General features: G+C 41.6%; 1 protein-coding gene across 6 annotated transcripts in view; it reads left to right on the forward strand.

The window, feature by feature from the left end:
* SAMD12 (sterile alpha motif domain containing 12) overlaps window positions 1-18,293 on the forward strand; it is a 427,734-nt gene that overhangs the window by 400,368 nt on the left and 9,073 nt on the right. The gene's annotated exons all lie outside the window — the stretch shown is intronic.

Here is an 18,293-nt window from a genome sequence, read left to right on the forward strand (position 1 = left end):
CTCTTGAGACATAGATGTCTCTACCAAGGGCACACAGTCTTACCGTTCATTCTAACATGTGGCAGAAACCGTAGCCTCGGCACACCGGCTAAGGTGTCATTCTGGCATGGAAAGTGAAAAACAATGTGAAATATACTTGAGTGCTGTCTAAAGTGACATTGTGATCAGCCAGACTTCTGTCTTGATGTGGAGCCTTTCTGTCACAGGGGCATGACTGGTTCTACTGCATGTTTTAATCTTTCAGCTAAGTGATCTATGTCTTCTTGGGATTCCATTCTGAATAGTCCATGACTGAGATGAGTCCCCAGCAACTCTTGGCTGTGTTCCACTAGGATGTTATTCCTCAAGGCCACCACTGGATATCTAAGAAAGCTTGGAAATGGCACAAGCACATTTGCACCTAATTTATGAACTCCACTCTCAAATCCAAGTAACATTTAAGATTTAGTGGTGTGGGTGGGTGGGTGGGTGGAGGAGAGAGAGAAATAGAGAGAAACTTCTCTTGAGTGTTTAATTCTACTCTGTTTCTTTCCTGAACCCACCAGAACTCAACTCTTTTAAGGATTTCCAGTGATGCACGCAATACTCCTTGAGGGAGAGGGAAGGACATTCTTAAAAATTTCATTGGTGATCTGCAGATTTCTGGAATAAAGAAATTGGAGTAAATTTTAAGCTGTGTACCCCCATCAGCGTAGAGTCAGATGAAAACTAAGGAGTAAGGGAGTCAGAGCCCTTTACAAGCCCTGCTTAGCCCTAATCACCCCAGTGTAGAAAATAATGATGCAGGAGCCTCAGTCCAGGAGTCAGAAGATCTGGATTCACTTCCAAGTCTTTAAGGTTCTTGCATAGATCTTGCTCAGAGCATCAGTGAACAAGGTAGTAAATTTCAATGATCAATTTCTGCATAAAAACTGCCCCATATTTTAGAGGTTCAAAACAACAACATGACTTGACTGTGATTTTGCAATTTGGGCAAGGTTCAGCAGGGAACTCTTTTTTTTTTTTTTTCCACATACACTATCAGCTGGGGCTGGGAGATCCACATCCAAGATGGCACCCTCAAATGGCTAGAAAGCCAGTCAAGGCAGTTAGCTGGTTGTTCAGCTAAGATGTCAGCTGGGTGCCTCTGTTCTTATCTATGTGGGCCTTTCCATGTAGCTCCTCAGCTTCCTCATAGCATGGCGACTGCATTTGAAGGAAGAAGAAGCAGAACTTCTCAATCTTCCTCAAGATTAAGCCCAGAATGGTCCAAGATGGTTTCTGCCATATTCTATTGGAAAAAAGTAGTCCAATACATGGCCTAGATTCAAGAGAGAAGGGAAAAAACGACCCCAGTGGGTAGGTAGGAAGAGGAGCTGTGACAAGAATTTGCAGCCATCTCTCACACAGCATATGGAAAAGTACTTTGATTTCTGTGGAGGCTCTTCATGTTTTGTATTTTCTGAAATGTAAATTTTATCCAAGAAGAGTCAAATTTAAATCCAACCGTATAAGTTCTAGCTTCCATGCCCTCTTGAGATTTCACCACTCTCCATTATTCAATGGAAAGGAATTTGAGATTTGTTGAACATCTATTAGGTATATAGATTAAGACCCATAATACATGTTCTTTTATTTACTGGATTTTATTGCTTCTGAGATATACTTTCTTTTGTATTCTAACATTTCTGAATTGTACATTTTACAGTCCAGGCAGTCTTGTCCCTGGAGGTCATATGGCAATTTTACGTGCATGAATTTCACTGTGACTGTGCATATTTTCATCACTTCACTCAAGTTATATATACTATTAGTACTCCACCTGTTGAGTTTAATTGCTATTTTAAAATGTCTTCAGAAACTTTACACTATAATTTAGCACTGAAGCAAAAATTTACCCTGAATGCCAAAAGCCACGGAAGTAGAGCGCCATCAGCAAGGCAAATGTTTGACATTGGAGCAATTTTTTCAAAACTTCACATGGTTTTGTAAAGCACAAGTAGGAAGATATCACAAGTAGATGGTGTGTTGATTTTATTACTAGGATGCAGGCAATGGGCTTGCTTATCATTCACAAAGCTTATACCTAAAGGCAGAGAAATTGCCAGGTCCTTCAGAGCAAATGAAAGAAATCACAAGGAAACAAAAGATGAAAATCATGCCTTATACAGGACTGTCCAAAAAAGCATTGTGTCCTAGATCCCTGAGCAGCGTTTTTTTTTTTTTTTTCTTCTTCCTTTCTCAGTGGTACATGTAAAAAAATGCACCTTAGATCCAATGAAATATAACAGTTTTCACCAAAACAGCTACAAACCACACGTGAATTCCCTCCTTTTACAGATGAGGAAGCTGTGGCTCAGAGAGGTTGAATAACTTGACCAGACTTAACACCAGCAAATAGAAGAATCAGTTTTCATTATCCCTCAGTGATTCCCTAAAATTGTAGGGCAACACAGATTGGTGGTTCTGGAAAGATATGAAGTGTTGTGTGGTGATAGCCATTCCCCCTCTTGTTTCCAGTTAACTTCACAAATATGAATGCAGGGCTGCTGCAGTATCCCCAGACCAAACTCCAATTCTTTTTTTTTTTTTTTTTTTTTTGCCATTTCTTGGGCCACTCCCATGGCACATGGAAGTTCCTAGGCTAGGGGTCGAATCAGAGCCATAGCCACCGGCCTATGCCAGAGCCACAGCAACTCGGGATCCGAGCCACGTCTGCAGCCTACGCCACAGCTCATGGCAACGCTGGATCCCTAACCCACTGAGCAAGGCCAGGGATCAAACCTGCAACCTCATGGTTCCTAGAGGGATTCGTTAACCACTGTGCCACGATGGGAACTCCCCAAACTCCAATTTAGAGAGAATTTCTCATGGGGCTGGGCCACCACCCAGGATTCCCTCACAGTCCTATCAAGAAGAGTAAGACAGAAAAAAGCTTACTTGTGCAGAGAGATTTTATAACGGTCATGTAATCCTAATGAGAGTAACTGCTCTGAAATAGGAGTTTTTGTTTTTGTTTGTCTTTTTAGGGCCACACCCGTGGCATATGGAGGTTCCCAGACTAGGGGTCGAATCAGAGCTATAGCTGTACAGAGGCACAGCAACACTGGATCCAAGCCATGTCTGCGACCTACACCACAGCTAACAGCAACGCCGGATCCTTAACCCACTGAGCAAGGCCAGGGATCAAACCCACAACCCCATTCCTAGTTGGATTGGTTTCTGCTGTGCCACGACTCCAAAATAGGAGTCATTTTAAAAATGATTTCCCAGCTCTTGAAGACAGAAGTAGGTTTTAGGAAGACATACCCAAACTGTAATTTTAAGGCAGTTCATTAAACACTCCTTGGCCCTTGCAGACAAGAGCTAAGGTTTGGGCCATTTGCTGCTCACTGACGCTAAGGAAATGCCAGGAGCTTCCTCTCACTGCTCCTGCCTGGGCCAGCGCAATTGTGGGCCTGCCGTGAGGGCCGGCAAGGGCCCGACTCCTTGTCCTGGGTCTCCACTGAAAAGACAGGAAGAGCGAAGGTTTCTGGACAACTCCTGCCATAGTGAGAGCGACTCCACCGCTTCTATGATGGCCCTTGATTATGTATCCTATAGTTGTTCCGTTGAGAGACTGCAGAGTGCTCGGGTCAGTACAAAGAAGTATCAAATACAAGCTCTTTGCATGTGAAGTTTCCGTAATCAGGAGGGGGGACGAGGGTTGGGCAGAGTTCCCAGCCATCCCAGCGATGGGCACCCCTCCTTCTGTAATTTCATGCAGGACACTTAGGTAATAATGGCTTTGCTTTGTGCAAACACTCCATAGACCCGAAGTTTCCTGAGGGCAGTGACAAGGGCTGTTTGTTATTCATCTTTGCATCCCCAGTGTTTCACATAGCACCTGGTACAGCAATCCAAAAGTAATGTAAGGTGAGAGTGTGTCCTGAGGGTGTGCCTCAGTGGGTTAAGGACCCGATGCAGTTCCATCCCTGGCCTCGCTCAGTGGGTTAAGGATCCAGCATTGCTGCAAGCTGTGGTGCAGCTCTGGGATGCAGCTTGGATCCAGTGTTGCCGTGATTGTGGCATAGGCCACAGCTGCAGCTCTGATTCAACCCCTGTCCTGGGAACTTCCATATGCCACAGGTGTGCCATAGAAAGAAAAAAAAAGAGGTGTTTATTCCACTTGTTGAACCATCCCTTTGGTGAAGTCTTTCTGAGGTTCCGAACAGGGAGAAAGACGCTTATGGGAATATGTGATGCCTTCCTGCACTGGCCCGGTAAGAAGGGGAGATTGTGGGCAGGAGGATGAGGAAAGAAGTAGAAACCATGTAAACAAAGGCAGGGCAGGATGGGACAAATCCCATCTGTTACTGGGACTGGAAGATGGGGTGGATCAATCTGGAAGGATGAGCTGAACTGTGATCACAAAGGGTCTGTAATATTAAGCCCCGTGTTCCTGAATGGGGTGCCATTAAGCAGATGCCTGCTCCTCTGCTCAGACCCCTCAAGAGGTGGCGTTGCTCTGGAGAGGGATAGAGCAGAGGGGCATAAGAGGGCTCCTGTTAGAAAAAGTGCCTGGGATTTGTCTTCCATTGTGTAAAATGATGTAAAACGGATGCTGCATAAGCACCAGCCGACTCCAAGGCTTGTCTCTGATGCTGGCGATGCTTCCTTAGGGAGGAGGCAGCACATAGTAACTAAGACCAGAGTACCTGCTCTCATCCAGGCCCCATCAGGTATCGGCAGTGTGACCTGACCTCTGTGTGCCTTAGTTTTCTGGGTTTCAAAGTGGCGCTGATTATCATACCAACCTCAAAGCTTTTATGAAGCTTTCGGGAAATGCCACATGGAAGTCCCCATGCGAACAGTCCTCCTTGGCACATAAACGTCCCACAAATGTTAATTATTATTATTATCCCTTCTCTTCTGTATACCTTGGTCTCCTCCTCACATGGAGATAATAACACCTGTCCTAGCATATTTCTCCTGGACCCTGACAGAATAAAATGCACTTTGGAAGTTAAGCGCTGCATAGCGGCAAGGTGGAGGGAGGGCTGTTCGTGACCATATCCTTGGTGAAAAGGTAATCCTAAGGGTCTAGCCAGGAAGGGAGGGAGCCCACGTATCTCCAGTCTGTGGACTACAGGTGCCTGTACATGAATGGCTGCTCTAGATACAGTAGGTCAAGGTGAAAGCGTGAGCATTTGACTGGTCCAAGATGACATAAAGATGGAAACAGGGAAATTGACTAAGCAAGGAACAGATAAGATTTAAGTCCTGAAGCCTGGCCAGCAGTATAATTTCAAACATCATAGTCTTGGACATCTGGGCTCTATTACCTGAAATCCCAGTAAACCTTCAGTTTCATAATTCTGTATAGAACTTGGTGAATTGCAAGATCCTGCTCATGGCCACCAGCCAGTTCAAGCAATTAATCACAAGGGTCCCCAAGCAGGTTTGCAGCCCATGCCAAGTGGATTCTTTAAGGGAAAACTGTGTACACAAAAGAAATAGCCTGATCCGCAGAGTTTCATAGCAACGTGCTTTGTAGCACCGCCAATATAGAGAAATTATCTTATCATGAAGACATCCAAGCCTCATAACTTTTTCCTCAATGGAAATTAGTACTCAGCAGCCCGGGAAAGATCCCCAAACATCATTAACTGCAATGTGGACTGTAGCATGCTGAGAGCTGACGAATCCAGTTTAGACAAAACTAAGCCCTACCCTTTCCCCACCCTCAGCATTTTCTCATTTGGGGGAACTCAACTTGAACTGAGCTCTTTTTCCTTTTGAACTTTTCTAGACTGTCTGGACTGCTTGCGTTTGCTCCTGTGTTCCAGGCCAAAGGGCCAAAACCCAGAGCAGAGAGAAAACCTTGGAGCCTGTCTTCAGAATCCTGCTAGACATACCCCAAGGTGAAAGGGCCCATAACTAAAGAATGTTTCTCATAAGACTTCTTGCTTGGTATTGCCAATGTAAAACAGTTTATGTAAACAAGATAATCTGCTGCACTTTAGAACGTTTATAAAGCCTTTCCTAATTACTATTTTGTTTAGAGGATGATTCTGGGAACATGATGGAGAATGGGGCGGGGTGGGGGAGCCTTGAGCCCTCCATACAGAAAGCAGAAAGAGGGGAGGGTGGGAATCAGCACAAATTTACAAAATGGGTGAAAAAGAGTATGGCTTCTTCTTGCCTTTTAGATTTCTTCTTTCCGAAACTTTTTTTTAACTACATTTCTCGGTCTGTGTTTCCAAAGCTACAAAGCAGCTGTCTAGTATGGTAGCCACTAGGTACATCTGGCCATTTAAATGAACACGAATTAAAAAATAAGATGTAACATGAATTTCCTGGAGACAACGAGCCAGATGTCAAGTGCTCAGTAGCCAGGTGGCTCATGGCTGCCATATTGGACAAAGCAGCTATAGAACATTTGCATCATTGCAGAAAGCTCCATCGGTCAGTGCTGCTCTAGATTAAGGAACTCTGCGGCCTTGCCACTCAAAGTGTGGTGTACCGCCTAGCAGCGTTGGTGTCACCTGAGACCTTGTTAGGTTTGCATGATCCGAATTTTGAGACACCCAAGTGACTCAGGCATATTCAAATTTGAGGAGCACAGTTCTAAAATACCCTTCCCCTCTAGGATTCTGTATGGTGAAATCCCTGATTGTTCTCAGCATTATTTGTTCATATTTATGTAGCTTGTATAGCATTATTTCAAAAATAAGCACTTTAGCCCCTTGAGACTTGGCATGCGAAAGGAGAAACACTAGGACACTAAATATATCTCTTCTACTGCTTAAAAAGTGCACTTTTTTTCCTTTCTCTTGGAGAAGCTGCAGGATCTGAAGAATTTTTTTGAACATACTTTTTCAGAATAAGTGAATCTTAGAGAACATTTTTCTAGTGAAGAAGCTATTGTATTGGTCAACAGAAAGGCCCTTCAGATTAAAGATTAACTAGGAAGACAAAGAGGGGTATATATGAACTTAAAGGAGCGAAAAAGGAAAAGAAACTGGATTTATGTGTTTACTTGACAAACATGAAGGCCACCCTGCTCTGTAACTGAGGGAGCTGGAGTACAGGAGCCAAGAGAGAAATTAGGAAACCATCCCTCAGAATATAATCTGCCAGCTGGTCTGACAGTGTGGAGATGGAGGGGGATTTCAACAGCACCTGGAATTAAACTTCAGGGTTTTCATGCTCTCTCATAAGATTCATTATTGTTTGTGCCAGTGGGCCAGGTTTTCTTCTGGAAGGTTCTGTGAGCTTTTAGAGTGGCTGTTGGAATCTAATGACTTGAGAAGCTTGCCTCTGTCCAGTGCAGAGTATAAAATCACTGGGGTTACCTCTGACTAATTGGCTGTACAAATGCCTCCCTGCTGAGAGCATCTGGCTGGGGGTACTTTCTCCCAGAAATGCATCATCTCATATTCATGTGGCGCAAGGTAGTAGCCACGGTTGTCCGTAGGCTTCTAATTCAAGGTGGCCCCAAAGCTGGGTAAGGTTTTGTCATTTTCCTGAGGAAATCATGCCCTGAGACAATAGGTGTCCTGAATTATCACAGATAATTTATAGAGTTCAGAGGCTTGCATACACTGACGTTCCTAAATCCACTCTCATTTGAGAACAATACTATGGCCCTTCCCAAAAATTCTGCCCTTACTTTAAGAAATTGCTAATGACATCATGCATGTCGGTTCGCGTTCATTCATTCATTCATTCATTCATTCAGCAAACATTTCAAGAGCCCCTTTGCTAGTCTAGGCATTCTATCATACACTGCAGTAAGAAAAGAATAAGACATATTCTTTGCCTGAAGAAGCTTGGGGTTAGGAGCAGTGATGCTTAAAGTGTGGTCCTCAGACTAGCAACAAGCTAGCAACAACAATCTAGCTTGTTAGAAATGCAGATTCACAGGCCTACTCTGAACCTACTGAGTCAGATTCTTTTCCTTTGGGGCCCCAAACCTGGGCTGTCCCAAGCTCTCCCAGGGGATTTCCAAGCACAGCAAAGTTGAGGGAGCCTTAGTCCACAGACAGACACATCATCAGGTGCTTCTGATGCAGTATGATAAGTACAATGAGACATATGAACCTCCCCAAGCCCGGCAGCCCCCAAGGCAATGGGAAGCAGCATCTTAGTAAGGGCTCAGTGGAATAACTGTTCCTTGCCTGCTTGACTGATGCATGAACCAGCCTGGAGAAACTAAACAACACCATGATGCTGGACTGTCCCTAAGTCCCCAGGGCTTTGAATGGGTTGGCCACCTTGCTGGGGTCTTGCCGTTCTGGTGTGCCTCACTCTAAAACCCAGTATTTGGATCACTGCACTAGGTCTTATCCAGGGTTCTTGGTATTTTATTACATGAAGTGAACAAGACAATAAACCGAATTTCCTCCACAGTCTGCACACTTTTCTCTGTCTGAAGGACAAATAACTGCTATTTAAGTACTGGGGAAAGATATAGGTGCTCCCATGGATTTGTGCCAAGCTGGCTTCATGAGAATCACCTAGCCACTTGTTAAACACAGAGCTTTCTAGACCTCCTCTGGACCCTCAATAAGTAAAAATGGAGAAAGGCTAGGTAAAAAAATAAAATTTTAAGAAGCTCCTCCAGGTGAGTCTGGTGCAGTCAGGTTTGCAAACCTCAGGCTGAAATGACAGAGGTCTTAAAACCCTGGAATCCAGAGACTCAACTGAACCCATAGGAACCAGAGTCAATTTCTGAGAGGCTCTTGAGCCTCCTGGTGTAGACTAGCAGTCTTATTTGGAATAGAGTAAGGAAAAAAATACGGTATCACTTGCTTTTTTTGTTTGTTTGTTTGTTTCTGTCTTTTTGCCTTTTCTAGGGCCACTCCCATGGCATATGGAGGTTCCCAGGCTAGGGGTTGAATTGGAGCTGTAGCCACCAGCCTACGCCAGAGCCACAGCAACGCGGGATCCAAGCCACATCTGCGACCTACACCACAGCTCACGGCAACGCCGGATCCCTAACCCACTGAGCAAGGGCAGGGACCGAACCCGCAACCTCATGGTTCCTAGTCGGATTCGTTAACCACTGCGCCATGACGGGAACTCCCCATATCACTTACTTTGTTTTTTATTTCTGCTAGGGGTGAGGAAAAGGAGAGAGGCAGCTTTCGCACAGTGAATTCTCTCTGTCTCTGTCTGTCTGTCTCACTCTCTCTCTCTCTCTCTCTCAGAATGTGTGTGTGAGAGAGAGAGACAGAGAGAGAGAGGGAGAGAGAGATAATAGTCAAGTTTCACCCATCTTCTGAAACCTCAAACTCCCTAGAGAGAGGCAGCAAGTGAAGCCAATGAGGACAGCAAAGCCAGCTCCTTTTAGTATCAGGAGCCCATCACATTCTAATGGAAGCCATAAAATCGAGGCTGAGAGGGTGGGAGATGGAAGCCGAGACCTTCCTACCCTGTCTGGGTATAAACGATTGCCTGAAAATCTTCCCAGGGAGGCCTTGGGATCTTGCGTGTCTGCTTAGCAGCGGTGGAGTCAATAAGCCCCTAAGATGTCATAACCAGAGCAAGGGTCACAGCCTGGCCAGAAGGTGTCTTAGGTCATTTATTACCCCCAAACCTGACCTTCGTCTTCTTCTGTAGAGTGAGGCCATGGTATCTACTTCCTCAGGTTGCTGCAAAATGGACACATTCTTAGCATGTTATTCACCATATAGTAAGTACCTGGTTACTGACAATGCTTAGTATTACAGTAGCTGTGGTCTATAGACTCTGTGTTAGTCGATGTTATCCCCAGAAACAGAGCCAATAGGAGCTATTGGAGATATATATATATTTTTTTCATATTATATATAGTCATATATATCAACATATGTCTTGTAGATAAATGGACTGATCGATCTATCTAAAGATGATAGATAGACAGATAGATAAACTAATTTACTATAAGGAATGACTTACAATTTTGAAGGCTGAGAAGGCCCACGTTCTGCAAGCTGCAGCCCCAGGCAAGCTGATAATTTAAGTTCAAGTCTGAGACCAAGTCTAAAGACAGGAGAACTGATATCCCTCATCAAACATGAGTGAATTCCCCCTTACTCAGCCTTTTATTCTACCCAGGCTTTCAATTGTTTGGACAGGGACCACCCACGGTAGAGAGAGCAATTTGCTTTACTCAGTCAAATGTTAATCTCTTCCAGAAACACTCTCCCAGACACACCCAGAATAATGTTTCATCAAATATCTGGCCACCCCATGGCCCAGTCACATTGACGCATAAAATTAGCCGTCACAGAGCCATCGTGGTCTCCAGTTTACTCGGGGTGATGAGAAGTTACAGACTAGTTTGCATGTGTCGTCTCTTTTATTGCTCTTAACCCAAGTCCTCTGCTATCCTGATACCTGGTTTCTGGTCTCCATCTTCATGCAGTCGGGGCTAGCATCGATTTCTTCAGTGCATTCTCAGGAGGCAGGCAACCCCCTCCTCCAAACTATCAGGGCGCAGGTAGTAGCAGAAATGAAAACAGTGCACTGACAACACATGTGACTTCTTCCACCAAAGGGCTGGTTAGCAGAGTCGAGTTTTATTGCCACATAAATCCTCCCTTGTCCTTCTTTTATCTCCTAACTTCTTTTGGACATACTAATTAATTAATTGAGCATACCTGTTTAAATCTTCCCATCTTGATGATGATAATGGTATGCCTTTGAGGGTTCTAAAAGTTAGAAATGATTTAGTATTAGAGGTTTTGATTACATTGAATATAAAATCAAATAAAATGAGCAAATGATGAAGAGGGGAGTGAGGTTTGAAATCAGCCTGGTTTCTTGTATACACAAGAGGCACACTTAAGTTGGTTTTTATCTTGGCCTATTCTGGGAATGATATATTTGGCTCACAACCAGCAATAGAAGATAAGCAAGGACCTGTATCCTTTAAACCAGCCTCAGCGCTATTGACATTTTGAGCTGGATAATTCTTTGAAGTGAGGGTCTGTCCCATGCATTCCAGGATGTTTAGCAGGGTTCTTGGCCTCTACCTACTAGATGCCAAGAGTACCTCCTAAACTGTGACAACCAAAAATGTCTCCTGACATTGCCAGAGGGGGTTCCCAGTTGCACCCAGTTGAGAACCACTGCTCTAAACATAGAACAGGTTTTAGATTGTTAGATAGAAATTTACCAACTTTCTCTAGGTCAGACCTCTTATTTAAGGCACTTAGATAGGGTTCACATTTGATGAGCATTCTTTTTTTTTTTCTTTGCTTTTTTGGGCTGCACTCGAGGCATATGAATATTCCCAGGCTAGGGGTTGAATCCGAGCTGCAGCTGCTGGCCTATACCACAGCCACAGCAACACCAGATCCAAGCTGCATCTGTGACCTACACCACAGCTCATGGCAACACCGGATCCCCATCCCACTGAACAAGGCCAGGGATCGAACCTGCATCCTGATGGATCCTAGTCAAGTTTGTTACCGCTGAGCCACAACAGGAACTTCGTGATGAGTGTTCTTTTATACAAACACAGCTACTGGTTTTGTGTCCCACATTCCTATTGCAGTTTAGGAACTTGCTTTCTTAACCCACCTTTCTTTTCTTCTTTCCCAAATACACCCTTATGACTGGAGTGGGGCAGGTGGCACTGGACACAGTCCATTCCAGATCTGTTCTAGAATCCTCTGCCAAGCTGGCCTTTGCCTCCCAGGCCAGCTTCTCCTAGCCTTTGAAGTGTCTGCTGTGAACTCTATCACAGGACTGCCTGTTGGCGTCTGCACTAATCTGGGTGAGAGTGGAAGCCAGCGTGTGTCGACTGTGGCCTTGGCAGGCGAGAAGAGTATTATCTGTCACTGGCGGGTGCAAAGGCTTGCCCTTCGGGCCATGTTATTTCTGTTTCCTGGCCCCCAGCTGTGGCATTAGTGCATTGACCTATTTCTATCTCTAGTTTCTCTAGGGAATTTTAGAACGTTGTGACAATAATATTAATAAAAAATAATAGCCATCATTTAGCAAATATTGACTATTTGCCAGATACTATGCAAAGTACTTTTTGTATGAGCCCATTTCATCATTACAGCAACCCAGTGAGGTGGGGATTATCATCACCATGTTAAAGGTGAAGGCATTGATGTTTGGAAAAATTCATGTTTCTAACATCATACAGCTGGAAGTGGTGAGCCTTAGATATCAACCAGATCTGCCTGACTCCAGAACCCCACACTCTTTAATCACTGGGCTCTAATGCATCCTATTCACCTTGGACTCTGAAGCTATTGAACTGACCAGGTGATTGGTTTCCAGAATGTCTAAACTAGTAATGTGGACCCATCGAAAAAAGATTTGAGAAAGGGCTTGTTACTGTTGGTTAGCTGCAAATCCATATGTGGCCAGTTCTGGGATGTACATATTCCTGGAACAATCCTTAGATGTAGAGAAAGAAATAGGAACAACCCCCCTCCCTATATGCAGATTCAAGTAATTCAGGTAAAATTAGGTACTGAATTAAGCCCTGAAAAGGAGAGGGGGGGAAACACTCTTCTTCTCCAACATCATTCTTGTCTTCATTATTTTACAACTATTTATTAAGAAGCACTTTCTGTATACTTGGCACTGCACTTTGCATTAGGAAGATACATGACAGTTAAGACGTGGTACCACCTTCAAAAAATTTAGGAGGAGATGATGGACACATTAAAATAGAATGGTGGGTTTGCTGGTAAACACTTACGATGCCATGCTGGCATCCAAGGATAAGTTGTCAGCTGTTTCTAGAGGGAGAGAAGGCTTCGTAAAGAATGTGACACTTGAAGCAGTCTTGAAAAACAGAGTAATGGGTGTTCACTAGTGTGTGAGGGTGTAAAAGAATTCATCCAATCAGGAGGAAAGGTTGAGCAAAAGTTGTAAATAACTTAGTACATATGAGGAGCTAGAGGTTGTCTGGGATATGAAGCCCTTAGGATGGACAGGTGAAACTGTACCACACTCTTCCTTCCCCCTTTAAAGATCCAGAGCCATCTACCATTTATAACAAACCCACAGCTGACAAATTACTGTGGTAGGAAGGTGAAGAGCTTCCTGCTAAATTCAGCAGCAGGAAGAGGATGACCAATCTTGCCACTTCTGTTTAACATAGTATTGGAAATCCTAGGCATAGCAATCAGACCAGAAAAATAAATGAAAGTTGTCCAGATTAGAAGGCATGAGGTGAAAAATCACTATTTTCAGATGACTTGATACTGTATGTAAAGAACCCTAAAGTCGCCACACCTGTTAGAACTAATAAATGATTTCAGGAATGTATCAGGATGTGAGATTAATATACAGAAATCTTTTATGTTTCTATAAACACATAACGAAATACCAGAAGGAGAAAGTAAAAAAAGATCCCATTTTAAATCATATCAAAAAGAATAAAATACCTAGGAATAAATGTAACCAAGGAGGTGAAAGACCTATACTGTGAAAACTAAAGTATTGATGGAGGAAATCGTAGATGGTACAAAGTAGTGGAAAGATATCCCATACTCTTGGAATGGAAGAATTAATGTTGTTAAAATGGCCATACTACCCAAAGCAATCTCCAGATTTAATACAACCTTTATCAAAAAACTCATGAACTTTTTCAAAGAACTAGAACAAATAATCCTCAGATTTATATGGAACCACAAAAAAAAAAAAAAAAAAAAACAGAACTGCCAGAAAAATCCTGAGGTGTGGGGGGGAGAGAACAAAGCTATAAGTATAACCCTTTCAGGCTTCAGACTATACTACAAAGCTATATTAATCAAACAACATGGTATTGGCTCAAAAACAGACTTATAGACCAATGGGACAGAATAGACAGCCCAGACATAAACCCTTACACCTACAGTCAATTAATATTGACAAAAGAGGCAAAAATACAAGGAGAAAAGACAGTCTCTGGGGGTTAATAGATGCAAACTATTGCTTTTGGAATGGATTGGCAATGAGAGCCTACTGTGTAGCACTGAGAACTATGTCTAGTCACTTATGATGGAGCATGATAATGGGAGAAAAAAGAATGTATACATGTATGCCTAACTGGGTCACCATGCTGTACAGTAGGAAAAAAAAATTGTATTGGGGAAATAACAATTTAAAAAATTAAAAAAAAACAAGAGGTGTTGAGAAAGCTGGGTAGTTACATGTAAAGCAATGAAATTAGAACATTCCCTTACACCATATGTAAAAATAGATTAAACTCAAAATACGTTAAAGACCTAAAAATAAGACATGACACCAGAAAACTCTGAGAAGAGAACACAGGCAAAAGTTCTTTGACCTAAATTATGGCAGTGTTTTCTTATATTAGTCTTCCAAAGCAAAAGAAATAAAAGGAGAAATAAACAAATGGGACCTAGTCAAACTTAAAAGCTTTTGCACAGCAAAGTAAACCATAAACAAAACCAAAAGACAACCTATAGAATGGGAAAAAATATTTGCAAATGATGCAGCTGACAAGGATTTACTCCAAAATATATAAACAGTTCATAAAACTCAACACCAACAAATAACTCAATAAAAAAAAAATTAGCAGAAAAACCAAATAGACATTTCTCCAAAGATATACAGATGGCCCACAGGAACATGAAAAGATGTTCAACATCACTAATTATTGAAAAATTACAAATCAAAATCACAATGAAATATCACCTAACGTTGGTCAGAATGGCTATCATATAAAAGTCTACAAATAATAAATGCTAGAGAGGGTGTGGAGAAAAAGAAACCCTCCTATGCTATTGGTGGGAGTGTAAATTGATGCAGCCACCATAGAAAACAGTATGGAGATTCCTCAGAAAACATATAGAGTTACCATATGATCCAGCAATCCCATTCCTGGGTATATATCTGGGAAAAAATGAAAACTCTAATTCAAAAAGATACATGCGCTCCAGTGTTCATAGAAACACTATTTTAATATCCAAGACTTGGAAGCCACCCAAATGCCCATCAACAGACAGTTGGTTTAGAAAGATACACACACACACACACACACACACACACACACACACACACACACACACACAGTGGAATGTTACTCAGCTTCAGAAAGAATGAAATATTGCCATTTATAGAGACATGGATGGACCTAGAGAATATAATGATTAGTGAAATAAGACAAAGACAAATACCATGTGATATCACTTATATATGGAATCCAAGAAATAACACAAATGAATGTATGTACAAAACAAGCATATTCACAGACATGAGAAGCAAATTTATGGTTTCCAAAGGGGAGAGAAGCAGGGACAAATTAGAAATATAGGATTAACAAACTACTATACATAAAATAGAAAGGCAATAAGGATTTACTATGTAGAATGGGACTTAGTATTTTGTAATAATCTGTGGAATGGAATGGAATCCGCAAAAAAATATGAATCACTACAGTACACCTAGAATTAGCACAATATTGTAAATCAACTATATTGCAATTCTAAAAACACAAAAACAAAAATATGAAGAGCCAGAGCCATCTAATACAAATTGCTGTTTTTATATTTTGACTTCATAGAGCTTTTACATACCCGATGGCATGTATGTAAAAGCCATGATTCCTGTTGCATGTAAAAAAAAAAAAAACAACTCTAACCAAGTGATAACGGCAGAACCCATCACTTCACATCTGTGATAAAAGCCAGTGGTTCAAGCTTTGTACTGGGCATACCCCTTGCATAGACAACCTGAGTAAACAGGGACCTCTTGCTCCCACCTAAAGCCCGCTCACCATGGTGACACATTCACAGGAAACACAACTAACTACAAAAGCATCAAAGAGTAGTAAATACTGATTCCATGGAAAGATGGTCCAGGTGGCATCAGGCCATCCACACTCTTCTCTTGGGCCATCCCACTTCTCAAGGTCTCTCTCCTAGGGCAGCCATCACCCTGGATCTCCTACATCACTCCTCACACCCCAAGTTTGTCTCTCTGTGGCCTCTACTTCTGTGTATTTTCAGGTCTTGTAGGAGCAGCTCTCTCTTCTAATATCTCCATCTTTCTAATGTGAACTAACTTAGCCACCAGATTCCTTCCCTGCCCAGTGGAGCCCTTCACTGTGCTGACTGGGCTTGTGGATGTACACAGAATCCTACCTGGAAGATAGGAGAATGGAAAATATTCTGAATGCTTATACTTGACATATTTGTCCCTGTCACTAGAATGGGACACAGCTAAGTCTGAGTACAGATTTGACCCTCACTAGCAGTATGACCTTGGATGAATAATGCCCCGGGCCTCAATTTTCTCATCCACAAAATGGGGATAATTCTGTCTATCCTAAGAACTGTTCTGGAGTACCACAGGTGAAAGACCTTTAAAGTCTCATGGACTCAGCTTATGTCCATGATTGTGGTATATGCTAAAATTAGGCACGTCTGCTTTGCATCAGCTCTTAGAGGTCCATGTGGAAGACATGGTTATTTGGAGAAATAGCGACTGTGATAAACCTAGGTATCACCTCCTGACTCAGGATCCAAAGGAGAGTCATTAATTGGCATTTACTCTTTCTTATCATGATTCACTTCTGAAGTTTACTTTTTACATTTAGGTTATTCTTAATAATGCTTTTCCAAGGTCACACACTTTCCAGAGCTGATTTTAGCAAGTCTCAGTGCTGGTATACAGTGTCAGATTCCTAGAAATCTGTTATTTCGGCTGTCCTGCTCCCTTGCAGTTTGGCTTGGATGAAAGATATTTACCTGTGTCAGTTTTTAATTCCCTTTAATAATACTGGTGTGCTATCATGTAATGAATTTATAAATATTTATTTTCTAAGTAGTATTAGGGAATGAAAATAACTGTGGATACTTTAGTTATTAGTCAGAGCTCCTGGGTCAAAGTTGCACTTTTATGAACCTAATTTTTGTTGTTCTTTTAGAAAAAATATGAAAGCAATAATAAAAATCCTAAAGCCTACACCATTTCCCTCACATTTCTTTTCTATACGTATGTGTAAGTTTTACGCTGCAGTATATCATAGCTGTTCACCATGTTGCTACATAATCATTATAATTATTACTTTAATGACCATGTAATCATCCATCATGTTAATGTACCATAATTTACTTAACCTAAATTTTCAACAATAGGAGACTGGTTATTTTCTAATTTTTCTACTATTATAAATAACCTCTAGGTTGCATATTTGTGCATTTAGCTTCTTTCGCTTTTTTAAGACTCTTTCCTTCAGATATGGTCCTAGAATGGGAGCACTGGGTCAATGAATGTGAATTTTTAATAGTTTTCAAATAAATTGTCATTATTTTTCCAGTTTGCCCTGCAATATGTTAGTATTCTACTTTTATTAAACCTTGTTAGTAGTGTATATTATTTTATATTGAATACACTTAAATAGTATCCCGCAATATGTTAGTATTCTACTTTTATTAATATGTTAGTATTCTACTTTTATTAAAATGTTAGTATTCTACTTTTATTAAACCTTGTTAGTAGTGTATATTATTTTATATTGAATACACTTAAATAGTACCTTACTTTTGTTCTTACATTGTCTCAAAAATACCAAGTTTTGGGGGTGTTTTTTGTTGGGGTTTTTTTTGGGGGGGGATTTTTTTTTTTTGCTTCTTAGGGCCACACCTGCAGAATATGGAAGTTCCCAGGCTAGTGGTCAGATTGGAGCTGCAGCTGCCAGCCTATGCCACAGCCACAGCAATACCAGATCTGAGTTGAGTCTGCGACCTACATCACAGCTCACAGCAACGCCAGATCCTTAACCCACTGAGCAAGGCCAGGGATCAAACCCAAATCCTCATGGATATTAGTCAGATTTGTTTTCACTGAGCCACAATGGGAACTCCCCCAAAATACCAAGTTTTAGTGAAACATTTGCCTAGAAAGTATGCATCCTCTCATGCTTTTTAAAAGCCAGTTTTAAAACCTAGATAGTCTTTTTTTTTTTTTTTAACATTGAGAACTCTTACTTCCTCTCCATTGCTGACTAGTTTTATGTATTAAATAAAACTAATATTGATATTTTTCTGAGCAAAACAGTCAGCTGTGCTCTTTTATTAACTAATTAATGAAGACCTGTGAATTATAAAGATCTGTCAGGAGTGGTGAGATAAAATCATAGGAAAATTAGAAACTAAAAAGTTGGACAATGAGTTCCTGCTGTGTAGCACTGGGAACTATATCTAGTCACTTATGATGGAGCATGATAATGTGAGAAAAAAGAATCTATACATGTATGTGTAACTGGGTCACCATACGGTACAGTAGAAAATTGACAGAACACTGTAAAGCAGCTATAATGAAAAAAATATATAAAAATCATTATATAAAAAAAGTTGGAAAAATTAGAC

This window comes from Sus scrofa, chromosome 4 (assembly GCF_054392235.1).
Source record: "Sus scrofa isolate SSC_HxYL_T2T_F1_AM1 chromosome 4, Sscrofa_HxYL_maternal_Yorkshire_Landrace_v2.0, whole genome shotgun sequence".
In the NCBI taxonomy this organism is placed as follows: Eukaryota; Metazoa; Chordata; class Mammalia; order Artiodactyla; family Suidae; genus Sus; species Sus scrofa.